The sequence below is a fragment of the Capsicum annuum genome, unplaced genomic scaffold (genome assembly GCF_002878395.1).
Source record: "Capsicum annuum cultivar UCD-10X-F1 unplaced genomic scaffold, UCD10Xv1.1 ctg997, whole genome shotgun sequence".
Classification (NCBI taxonomy): domain Eukaryota; kingdom Viridiplantae; phylum Streptophyta; class Magnoliopsida; order Solanales; family Solanaceae; genus Capsicum; species Capsicum annuum.
In genome coordinates, this window is record NW_025896065.1 from 1,355,782 (window position 1) to 1,367,388 (window position 11,607).

Below are 11,607 nucleotides of genomic sequence, written 5' to 3' on the forward strand. Positions count from 1 at the left end.
GGCTATCGGTTTGATTTTTTATTTTAAGATTTTAGTTAATGGTTGAACCGATAACCAATACGAATATATAAAAATTATACTTTTATCCTTAGTTATATAACAGTGGCTTTAGATATTAAATACATATCCTATTTTTTATAATTATTTTAGTGTTGTTTTTTTCTTTTTAAAGTCGTTGGTTTAATGAGACTCTACACATTAGTGTAAATTATATACCGACATTATTTTTCTTTTTGAGAGATTGCTATCATTGATACTGCATTTAAGTTTGCTACTTAACCAAATTAAAAATAAATTTATTTTAATAATAATGTATCTGAATTTGCTTCTACTTCTAATTTTTGTAGACTTTTATGAATGGAGGTAGTGTATGCATGTGTGTGTGTGTGTGTATATATATATATATATGTATAAATGTAAACAAGAAAAGAAAGCAAAAAAAATAAAATAAGAGGAGCATCTTCTTATGGGTTAAACTAAAAATCGAATCATGAAGGATCAAAAATCGATAAATTGGAAATCTATAACAAATATTTTATTAATTTGGTTATTCGTTTAGTGTGTTTGCAAATCAAAAATCAATTAACCAAACCGATAATGTCCAAAGCTGAACCGAATTGGCCGATTCACACCCCTAGCTTTATTAACAAGAGTCATCTAAATTCAACTTAAATTCCTTTTTTTTTTATCTAATCCTCAAAATCTTGATCATAGATGGCCTATGTAAGCAAATCATTATTACAAATTCTGTTAGTTTCATTTTCATTGGTATTGTGGCATTAGCCCTGATGCTTTGTTGGGCCTTAATAATGTTATGTCTTTTGGGCTGAATCTACAGATCAAAATCCAATCTATACATTGGACCAATTCAAGACATATTGTTGATTGACTAATTGAAGGAAAACAAACACTTACTTCTACACGGGTAAACTACATAAATAGCCTCTATAGTAGGTGACTTTGCTTTTTGTCCCTCATAAAAAAATCCTATAAAATTAATTTTTCCTTTTTTTTTTTGTGTGTAGGACTTTTACCTATTTTCCCATTTATACCTCAAATAACTTTAAACAACCACATACGCTTATTTATCTTTCAGTTTCTAATTTTTTATTTATTTTTTACTTTGATTTTATTTTTTCTTTCCTCTTTTTTTCTTCTTAAAAAAAATACAACCTTTACTATTTTTCCCTCTTCTCAACTTCTATTTATTTTTTTATTTTTTATTTTTGTTTGATTTTTATTTTTTCTTTTCTCTTTTGTCTTTCTCTACCTTAATTTTTGTTTTGTTTTTTTTTCTTTTTTCTCAACCTATTTTCTTTTAGTTTTTTTCTTTTCTCCTCTAAACTTCTATCTTTTTCTTTTATATTTTTTTTCTTTGATTCTTCTTTTACAAATATTTTTTCTTCAACTTTTATTATTTTTATTTTGTTTTCTTTAATTCCTTCCAAAAACAAGTTATGCCCCGTGAAAAAAAATTAACATTATACCATATTTTATTTTAATTTATGAGATATTTTATAAATCTTGTGTTAGAGGTATGACTTAACCCAAGGACTTTCAAACAACAAGTTACGTTTCATGGGCAAGAGTTGACACCACCAAATTGTGATTTGATTTATGATATGTTCAATAATTATTGTCTTATAGGCAAGACTTAGCCCTAGGACTTTCAAACAATAATTTTTCTCCTATGGAAAAGAGTTGATACTACCACATTGTGTTTTGATTTATGAGATGCTTTATAATTTTTGCCTTAGAGGAAAGATTTTGCCACAGGACCATCAAACAACAAGTTATGCCCCATGGACAAAAGTTGACACTACCATATTGTGTATTGATTATGATATGTTCTACAACTCTTGTTTTAGAGGCAGGACTTAGACCAAGGGCTTTGAAATAAAAAGTTACGCTGCCATAAGCAAGAACTGGCACCACCACATTGTGTTTTGATTTCTGAGATGCGCTATAACTCTTGCCTAGAGGAAAGACTTACGCTAACGATCTTCAAACAATAATTTATGCTGTGGGCAATAGTTGAAGCTACCACATTGTGTCTTAATTTATGAGATACTCTATAACTCTTGACTTAGAGGCAAGACTTAGACCAAAGGCTTTCAAACAAAAAGTTACACCCCATGGTTGATGCTACCACATTGTATTTTGATTTGTGAAATGACTATAACTCTTTCCCCTTAAAAGAAAGACTTAGCCAATAGACTTTCAAACAACAATTTATGCCCCATGGATAAGAATTGATACAACCAGATTGTATTTTGATTTATGAGATGCTCTAAAACATTTACTTTAGAGCCAAGACTTAGCACAAGGGCTTTCAAACAATAAGTTATGCTTATGGGCAAGAGTTGAGGCTATCATATTGTGTCTTGATTTATGAGATACTCTATACTCTTGTATTAGAGGAAAGACTTAGCCCAAAGACTTTTAAATAATAAGTTATGCCCCATGGACAAGAGTTGGTATTACTATATTATATCTTAATTTATGAGATGTTATATAATTCTTATCTTAGAGGAAAGAATTAGCCCGCCAAAAGAACATATTATGCCCCACGGGCAACAATTGTCACTATTACATTGTGTCTTAATTTATGAAGTGTTCTACAGCTCTTGCCTTAGAGGTAAGAATTAACACAGAGAATTTAAAATAAGAAGTTACACTCTATGGGAAAGAGTTGACACTACCACACTGTGTCTTGATTTTATTCTATAACTCTTTTCTTAGAGGCAAAACTCGGTCCAAGAAGTTTTAAACAACAAGTTGCGCCTTATGAGCAAGAGTTGACACTATCACATTGTTTCTTCATTTATGAGATGCTCTATAACTCTTACCTTAAAGGAAAAATTAGTCCAAGGATTTTCAAACAACAAGTTACGCATTGTGGGCAAGAGTTGATACTACCACATTATATCTAAACTTATGTGTAAGACCCCGCCAAATTCTAAGCTTAACTTAGTCCATTAAAGCTTGAAAAGAGGTCCCAGACTTAGAAATTTCAGCTAAGTGTTTATACTTAGAAGTATTTTAGCCTTCGTAAATTAGAGATCCTATTTCATGACCCTTATGACCTTAAAGTACTGATTTATAGATTTATTCATGATTAGGAATGTCAGTAGGTCACTTCAGGTGAGTTTTAAATTTTTTAAGATTCATTTAAACCATGTTCAGGTGACCAAAATAGTGGGTCGATGCGATCTCAAAGCGTCACGTCACCCATCGTGTCGACAGATAATTTTCTCCCAATTTTCAATGCAATTCTAGTGAACCAAAGCAAACTCGATGCGGCGCGTTGGTCATTGCATTGATTTCATTAATGCGGCATGCCGATCTGTGCATTACTGGACACATTTTTTCATTAAAAGCCCATGTATAGAGGAGTAATTGGGTCATTTTCCACCCATATTCAGCCCCAAAAACACGAGATTAAGTCATTTTTAGGGCTAAAACACTTATTATTCTCAAAATTACTCAAGAAACAAAACCCTAGGGCTTCCAATTCAAGCTTCAAGAAATTCTCCACAACTTTTAGAGAATTAACAACCAAGGATGTTAGAGTTCATCCAAGGGTTTTCTTCCACCCTTGGAGTTCAAGAACCTCTTTTAAAACTTCAAGTTTATTGAATTCATGAATTCCATGTTGGGCTTGAATGTATTCATGATTATGATATAAATTGGATTTATAATTCATGATTTATTACAAGATTCATGTAAATTTAGTGGACATATGTGTAGTATTATGTGAATCATGTTAAAGCCCTTGAATTTTTAAGTTGGGATTGGAAATCATGATGCCTACATGTTGATTAGTATTATGTGCATAGATTATGTTCTCCAAGTGTTTGATAAATTGATCGTGTGGATTAAATGGGAAAATCATGAAATGCTAGCATATGTACAAGCTTATATCTTACAAGTGTTTTTTAAAATATCTCTATGAATGAGTTATGAACATTGTAATGCTTTTCAAGATCATGCTATGCTTTACTTTTCATGTTATCGAGTCCTGAGGTATCTAATACCTGACAATCTAGTTGTTTACCTAGAACTGTAGTAGCTTCAGAATAGTCTCAGTAATGTTATGTACAGTAGCATTTAGTCAGTACAAAACTCAGTATATCCAATCAGCAAATAAAACTCAGAACCCTCAATCAGTTACGCTACTCAGTGAACTCATTCCAGTTCAATTAGTTAACACGATCAGTAACAGTACAGTCTAGCCTAGAACAGTTTAGAAATTAGTTTAGTGTCTATTCAGTTGGGAGTAGGATTCATCACCGAGTGAATCCAAGGTTGGGGAATCACCTGCCAGAGAGGGTGTGATACTTAGAAGCACTTCTGGTATTTTAGAACTACGTAGCCAGCGTAGGTTGAGACATCAACCTGCCAGTTAAGGGTTGAGGGGGGTATTTTACCTGCCAGTTAGGGTACCACCATACTTGTTCAGAGCACCTTCTAGATGAGGGTGACTCAGCACTTGTTTTTACTTGTGGCACAATACTGAAACCCTTCCAGATGGGGTTAGAGATTGGACCCCAATCAGTTTAGAGAGGGGCATGTCGATTATATGATTACCTTTCACAGTTTTCGTTTCAGTTTCAGTATAGAACTTAGTTCAGTTTTACAAAATCAGGACTATCAGACACAGTCACCCAGCTCAATATATAACTCAATTCAGTTCTACAGAATTAGGACTATCAAAAACAGTCACTCATCTATCAGTAATATAGTTATCCATAAACTCGGGTATTAGTCGTTCAGTTATCAAAACTCAAAATCCAGTGTTACTATGATCTCAAACATAGAGTATGTAGATATGTGCACATTATTGCATAAATAGTATTTCATCAATTTTCGTTATACATGTACTCTCATTCAGTTGTATTCATGCTATTCAGTTAGTTATTGTTCATGCATATGAACCTTTGTATATCAGCCCTCAATTATCATACCAGTACATTCAAAGTACTAATGCATACCTTTTCTTTTGTGCTATGATGTTTTATATTATAGGTTCAGGCACATGGGATCCTGACCGAACTTAGCAGCCCATACTATTAGCAACAGACCTAGTGGTGAGTCCTTATAATTCAAGGATAAAGTTATCATATCATTTCATTATTTCAGTATTCAATTAATTTCAGTAGTCTAAATTAGCTGGGGACTTGTTCCATCAACTCCATATTCAGATAGATAGAGGCTTTCAAACTAGACTTTCAAACAGTATTCAGTTGTACAAATTATTATTACAGTTGGTATCCTTTATCAATATATTAGGTTTTGAACCTTATGGTATTTCAGCCTATTTTTCCATATTTATTACAGTATTATTACTCAGTGCTCACAACAGATTTCAATCATAGGTTAGCTTGTGGTCCTTTGGGGTCGTAAGCATCGTGTGGCATTTGGGGTGCAGACTCGGGGGTTTACATTATGAGATGTTCTATAACTCTTGTCTTAGAGGCAAGACTTAACCTAAGAGCTTTCACGCCCTTAAGTTTACTTCAATATCAAAGAAAGAAGATACTCTTTGTGAATTATTCAACTTTCTTTTCATTAGCAAAGAATAATAAGAGTCGAGCAAAAAGATAAAAGAGAAGAAAAGAAAGAGGAAAAAAATAAAGATCGAGACAAAAAAAAGAGAAGAGAAAAATATGGGTTGGAAAAAATAAAATAAAGTTTGAGAAAAATAAAAAAAATAGAATGAGAAAAGAAAAAAATAAAGGTTGATACATGTAAATTTTTTTTTAAAAAGAAAATGAAAAATAAATAATGTTTGAGAAAAATAAGATAAGAAAAAAAGAAAATAAAGGATGAGAAAAATAAATTAAAAAAAAAGAAGAATAAAAAAAGTGAAAAGAAAAAAAGGAAGAAAAGAAATAGAATTTGCGAGACAAATGAACATGAAAAGTATAAAAACATTTGAAGTTAGAGGGGAAAAAGGTACTTGTCCTATTCATAAAAAGAAAGAAAGGCTAATTTCTAAAAAAAAATTATGAAGGATAAAAAAATATAGTCACCCACTGTTGGGGTCATCTCATGTAATTTGCTGCTTCTAGATGGTCAATAGAGAAAGTAATACTATGAAGAATAGGTTAAAAGAATCTCCAGTAAAATAAGACGTAAGATCGTAAGATTCTCTAATCAGTAAGAAACTTTAGTATTCTAACAATAAAAAAAAATGTTAATAGGTTTGGGTTTAGGAATCTTAAAATTAATCTTTAGTTCTGTTGGTATTGGAATTTCAAGGGCCATCTGTTATCCTCATTAAGTGTTATGTATTAAGAATTGAAAATGAAATTTGATAACAAAACAATGATAGAAACAGGAGTTCTTTTATTAATCAATATATAGAAATACTATTACAACATTGATCACTAAATAACTCCATTGGTGAACTTGAACCTGATAAAAAGAGAAGAGATGATTTAGGTGAGGAGAAGAAGAGGATCAAAGAAGAAGGGAGAAGTAGTTAGGGAATTGTAACTGAATTTACCAGAATTTGCGTACATTTCACGCTCTTAATTGGTGTCTTTATAGACTCCTCAACTATTGGACTCAGATCTACGAATTAGGCCTGATTCTACAATTGGGCCATTTTTATTGTCCAACCTGTTGACTGGCCTATTTCATTAAGAGATCACCTACCATACAGGTGACATTATCTACAGTTGTACAACATATTCATCTTATCCCTTTTACTTTTCTAATTTCCATAAACTGATACACTTTCCCCAATTAATCAGTGAACATTATAATCTCTTTCCCTACGATGAATGACCTTGTCCTCAATGTTATTGTGCAGCAAAAAATTTGGGAAATCGATGCTTGATATATCCCCAGTCATTCCAAGTAGCGTTGTCCACGCCAAGGTTTGCCCATTCAATTAAAACTTTCTTACCAACACCATCTTTAACCTTAACTATTTTTCTACTTAAGATAGTAATGGGTTGAATCAAAACGTGTTCGGAGTCATCACATGCCGGAGGTTGAGATTGAGGAGATATAACTGGACCAACTGATCACTTTAACTAGGAAATATGAAAAACCGAATGTAGCTGTGAACCTGGCGGTAGTTCACGGCGATAAGCTACTTCGCCGACCCTCTATAACACCTTTTGAGGCCAAAAGTAATGCGCGCACAAATTGATATTCTTGTGCACATCAATTGGAGATTGACAATAAGGCTGTAATTTTAGGTAAGCTAGATCTCCCACTTCTAAAGATCTTTTAGTTCTGAAATGGTTTGCATAGAACTTCATACGTGCTTGTGCTTGTGTCAAGTTATATCAAAATTTTTGAATCACCTATTGTCATTGAGCTACACTTACTTTGGCAGGGTCGTGGTTATAAAGGGGCAAAGACCCTACGGGTAATTGAGTGGGGGGAGGAAGGGGGGAGGGGGTAGTCGTATAAGGCTTGAAAATGAGTGGTTTTAAGAGAAGTATGGTAATTAGTGTTGTACCTTAGTTCTGCCAAATGAAGCCACTTCACCCAGGATTTAGGATATCCAAAGACCATAGCATGTAAGTAAGCCTCCATACAATGATTCAGTTGTTCAATTTGGCCATCCATTTGAGGATGATAGGTTATAATCATAGTAAGTTTAGTCCCCAGTGTCTTTAGTCCCCAGTGTCTTAAAAAGGTGCTGCCAAAAATGACCAGTGAAACAAGTGTCCCGATCCAAGACAATGGTCTTCCTAAGACCATGTAATCTGTGTATCTCCCGCATGAATAAGTCAGCCATATCTTGGGCAGTAAAAGGATGTTTGATTGCTAAAAAATGTCCATACTTAGTAAATCAATTGATGACCACCAAAACTATATTTTTACTGTGGGAACAAGGTAGTCCTTCCATAAAATCTAGATAAATGTCTTGCCAAGCCTGTTGAGGAATAGGCAGGGGTTGTAACAACCCATAGTGGCGGGTCTGTTATTCTTCACCAGTTGGCAAACATCACATTCACTAACCCACTTACACACTTCCAATTTTAAATTAGGATAATAAAATATAGAAGTGACTTTTCTGTAAGTAGCTTGTTGACCTGAGTGACCTCCTAAGGAAGACTGATGCAAGGCCTCCAAAATCTTCTATCTCAAAGTAATATTTCTCCTAATGTAGATTTTATTCTTGAACCTGATGATACGTTGGGATAAGGAATAGTCAGGAATACTGGTAGGAGAGATAATTAATGTGATAAATAACTGAGATGCAATAGGATCAGCTGAATAATTGTCTTCTACTTCCTATAACCAAGTAGTCTGAGTGGTAGACAAGGCCATGAGAGTAGAATCTTCCCCTTCCCTCTTAGAAAGAGTATCAACCACCTTATTCTCGACCCCTTTCTTGTATTATACCTCATAATCCAAACCTAAAAGCTTAGTAAGACCTTTTTGTTGTAAAGCAGTGGTAACCTTTTGCTCCAATAGGTATTTTAGGCTTTGATAATCTGTTATCACTATAAAATGTCCTCCTTAAAGGTAATGCCTCCATTTGTCTACAGCAGATAAAACAGACATATATTTTTCTTATATGTGGATAGACCCCTGTGTTTGAGAGCTAAATCTTTGCTGAAATAAGCAATAGGTCTGCCTTTCTGCATTAAGACAACCCTCATGCCAGTAGAACAAGCATCAGTTTCTACAATAAAGGGCTTTGTAAAATCAACCATGGCAAGTACTGGTACAGTGGATATAGTATGTTTCATCTGTTGAAATGTTAATTCTGCCTCCTTAGTCCTCTTAAATAAATTCTTCTTGAGAAAATTAGTTAATGGCTTGCTAATTATGCCATAGGACTAGACAAACCTCCTATAATAACTTGTGAGTCCTAGGAAACCCCTTAGTTCCTTAATAGACTTAGGAACAGGCCAAGTGACCATGGCCTCAATCTTTGTGGGGTTTGTGGCTACACCTTGACCTGAGATTATATGACCCAAGTATTCCACCTTGTTTTGTCCAAAATAACATTTAGACATTTTTGCATACAACTGTTCTTTTTGCAATATTTCTATCACTTTCCTTAAATGTAAAGCATGCATTTGTACAGATGAACTATACACTAATATATCATCAAATAAAACCAACACAAATTTCCTTAAATAGGGTTGAAAAACATAGTTCATAATCCCTTGAAAAGTGGCAGGGGCATTAGTCAAGCTAAAGGGCATTACTTTGAACTTATAATGTCCTAAATGCAGTTTTATAGACATCAGTTTCCGTCATCCTTATTTGGTGGTACCCTGCTCTAAGATCGATCTTAAAGTAAATACAAGAGCCACTCAGTTCATCCATTAAATCATCCACTAATGGTATAAGGAATTTATCCTTGATTGTCATCTTACTAAGTTTCCTATAATCAATGCAAAACCTCCAAGTACCATTTTTTTAACCAATAAAACTAGGGATGAGAAAGGGGAATGGCTGGGTTGTATGATACCATTATGTAACATTTCGTTAACCTGTTTCTCTATTTTATGTTTTTGAAAATAATTATACCTGTAGGGTCTAATACTGACTGGATTTACATCAAGTTTGATAGGGATGGAGTGGTCATGACCTCTATTTGGTGGCAAGGATTTTGGTTTAGAGAAAAACTCTAGAAAGTCTTGTAAGACTCTATTGATCTCATCAGGTATGACTGTCTTAGACTCAACTGCAATAGCTTCCAGTGTGAACATGTGAGCCCATAAAAGTTAACCCTTCTTCAGCAACTTGTTGACCCCAGATGTTGACAAGGACTGTAACTTTCTTTCTTCAGAATATCCATTTAATTCTACCCTTTTCCCTTCATACTAACCTGCAATTTACAAGCAATGAAATCAAATAAGATTGGATTATATTACCTCATCCTGTCTACCCCCAATACCTTATCGCATCCACCAATCTCCAGTAATCTAACTTTAAATTCAAAATCTACTCCATGTATCTTTCATTTGAAGTAAGGGGAAGAATGGTAACTCATCAAATGACTCTTATTTGATACAGTCGTCCTCATAGGAAAGTTTTTTTGTACTACACACCCAAGTTGCTTAGCATTGCTACCATCAATTAAACTGTGGGTACTACCACTGTCTACCAAAATTATAAGACCCTGCTTCCTATACCACCCCTTCAACTTGATAGTGGTTGAAGCAATAGTACCTGATAGTGCATGTAAACTGATAGATTCATCCAGAATCACTTCTTGAATATCTGAAGGTCTCTCATAACTTTTTCTACTGAATCTTCAAGTTTCTCTTCTTGTCCAGTGATTCCACTTAGAGTATTTAATTGCTTATCTTTACACTGATGCCCTATGAAATACTTCTTCCCACACCTATAATACTCCCTTCTTGCTTTTCTAGCCTCGAACAACTTGGACCCTGATAATGTTGAGTTATAATTGCCCTCTATTGGCATATAACTAGAAGATTTTGACCTGTAACACCAGTGCCTGTATTATAGTGGCTTGACTGTTTCCTGATAGTTATTCTACTCCTCTTATTCATGGCATCTAAACACTCTTCCTTGTGTCTAGACTTCTTTATAACTTGACTAAAAATGTATGGGTTTAATATTTTCACAATATGTCTAATTTCTTCTTTCAATCCTTTAATGAAAAATCACAACAAAAAATCTATAGAGATGGTGGGATATTTGATAAAAACCCAAGCCTTCAAATCTTCAAGTTTTTCTAAATACTCCGTCAATGTCCCTTTTTGTTCTACTCGCTTAGTTTTCCCCAGTAGGTTAAGATTGCTATTATAAGAATCATTAAAGCTTTTACAGATTTTCTCTACATAATTCTTCCACCTGACTATACCCTTACTCAACTGGTAAGATAAAAACCAAGACTCGGCCCTCCCATTCAAATGCAGCACGACAGTTTCTAATTTTTTTTAGCATCAACTATGTGGTGATATCTGAAATACCTTTCACATTTTTGCAGCCACGACTGAGGTTCACCCTCCTCAGAGTAAGGACATTCTACCTTGGACCTCGTGAAGTGGTTGTACGACCTTCCATTAGAATTATCCTGGGAATCCATCATTCGAACTCTACTACCCAAAGTTTTTGAAGGATGCCTCTCTACTGTTCCACTACCCAGAATGCCATCCTTGTTCGCGAAGAATTTCTCCATCATCATATTCAATTTGCAATGCAATTCGTCCATTTTTGAGATATTTGACTCCAATTTTTTATTAGTTTCTGTCATGTAGTTTTGAAATTGATTCTCCAATTTTTTGACACTTTCCTCCATAGATTTTGCATGAGTTTCGGTTATAGTTATGGTGCCAAGAAAAGGCTCTGATACCACTTTATTATGTATTAAGAATTGAAAATAAAATTTGATAACAAAACAATAATAGAAACAGGAGTTCTTTTATTAATCGTGTAGAAATACTATTACAACATTGATCACTAACTAACTCCATTGGTGAACTTGAACATAAGAAAGAAAGAAGAAAAATGATTTAGGTAAGGAGAAGAAGAGGATCGAAGAAGGGAAAAGTAGTTAGGGAATTGTAACTGAATTTACCAGAATTTGCATACGTTTCACGCTCTTAATAGGTGACTTTATAGACTCCTCAACTATTGGACTCATATCTA

General features: G+C 33.9%; 1 long non-coding RNA gene across 2 annotated transcripts; it reads left to right on the plus strand.

Annotated features, from left to right (window-relative positions):
- Positions 1-6,588: 6,588 nt before the first annotated feature.
- Positions 6,589-11,387, plus strand: LOC124895815. Of its 2 annotated transcripts, none has more exons than XR_007051890.1 (3): positions 6,589-7,214; positions 9,549-9,649; positions 10,946-11,387. It is a non-coding gene; the product is annotated as an uncharacterized LOC124895815 (long non-coding RNA). The 2 variants fall into 2 exon arrangements; XR_007051891.1 differs by having other exon boundaries at positions 6,609-7,214; positions 9,557-9,649.
- Positions 11,388-11,607: the final 220 nt, after the last annotated feature.